Here is a 1644-nt window from a genome sequence, read left to right on the forward strand (position 1 = left end):
ACCTTGGCCATAACTTTTGAAACGATAGCAGTAGGGTTTCATATTTTACAGGTGTATTCCATATGAGAAGTCTTTCCTTTTGATACCAACAATTTTTTCCCTTTTCACCTTGCCCTTGAAGTCTAACTTGCACTTAAGAAACTTCAACACTTGACATAATTATCTCTTGACTTTGGTGTTTGACTTGCATTGAAGAAACGTTTGCCTCCGCCAAAAGCTGCCATTCGGGGGCATTAGTTTTTATACAGTTTAAACATGATAATATAAGTGAAGGTAAAATCAATTACAAACATTGAGGTAAGATTCTTGTAAAAATATTGTGTAATGTAACTTTACCACTAAATCTTTTATACATAAATCATTATTATATTTTAAAAAGGATTTATCTGAATGCTACGTGTATTTTTTTATATAGTTGTAGTGAGATTACATCTCATCTGCATTAAATGTCACGATATTATGAAAATAAAGTCTAACAATTCATATAATTACATATCTATAAGTTATTTCCATTTCATTGCAGTGAGGTTCATAATTAAAACATCCAAAGCTTTACTTGATATATTCATACACATATCTAATGAATTTAACAGAAACAAAAGTTTGTTCATAATTAATTGTTTTAACGTATTTCAGTTCTACGTGAAGATGAACAAAGTTCGTAAATATCATTTTGCAGTATTAAAATAAAACTACAGACAGAATGCAATGAAAGTGCAGTGGTACCGGAAACTCTGCAAATGAGCACGTGCAATAATCAGACAGTCTGACCCTGCTTTCCTTGTTAGATAAAGTGTGACGTTGCAGGTGATGATGTTAAATCTTATAATTCTGATATCGTTATTTTGTGAGTCACATGCACTGTTTGTCACAATAGAAACTCGGGCAGGGGCGGTACGGGGATTCCGTATCCCTTCCAGCTCCGGGGGATCGCTGGATATTTACTTAGGGATACCTTTTGCTGAGGCCCCAATAGGTAGTCTTCGGTTTGCACCACCGGTAGAGAAGAGAAGTTGGAGACCAAGGATTTTGAATGCAACGAAATTTGGACCCGCTTGTTCTCAGCCACTCAGACCCCTGCAGTAAGATACTAAACATTCAGTAATTATTAAATAGTACTGTTAGCTACTGAGTATATAGATGAAATTTAAAAGAATTATCCTTACAGGTTATGTGATTTCGGATGTCCACACAAAACCATAACATAAGTCGCGTTTTAATTGTTGGACTCGAAAGTTCTATTTTATTTGGTCCCTGTCTAGGACTGGAACCAATCAGAAACAGCTTTGTAATTGATTATGACGTCCTAAAAATGAAAAGTATTAAAATTGTAAGACTGTTGACTAGTTACTTTAAAGGAAACATCATAGATTTATCCTTGGCAGTTTGTCCTCCTTACAATCACACAAAACATTCCCTGGAGTTGATAAATTTGAAAATGACGGAATTGAAAAGTATATTCTCCTTGATTAGTTTATAGCTACCTATTACGTCATGTGTTACCGCACAAGCCCATCTTTTATATATTCATATATATATATATATATATATATATATATATATATATATATATATATATATATATATATATATATATATATATATATATATATTAATTTAAAGGCGTTGTAAAAAAAAACCGCG

The 1644-nt window shown here is 32.6% G+C and overlaps 1 long non-coding RNA gene across 1 annotated transcript; it reads left to right on the forward strand.

The window, feature by feature from the left end:
* The first annotated feature begins 208 nt into the window (after positions 1-208).
* On the forward strand, positions 209-1201 carry LOC134257873 (uncharacterized). The gene is made up of 3 exons (XR_009990020.1): positions 209-297; positions 637-1082; positions 1169-1201. It is a non-coding gene; the product is annotated as an uncharacterized LOC134257873 (long non-coding RNA).
* Positions 1202-1644: the final 443 nt, after the last annotated feature.

The sequence above is a fragment of the Saccostrea cucullata genome, unplaced genomic scaffold (assembly GCF_032062105.1).
Source record: "Saccostrea cucullata isolate Sc308-1 unplaced genomic scaffold, CSIRO_AGI_Scuc_v1 ctg8138, whole genome shotgun sequence".
Taxonomy (NCBI): Eukaryota; Metazoa; Mollusca; class Bivalvia; order Ostreida; family Ostreidae; genus Saccostrea; species Saccostrea cuccullata.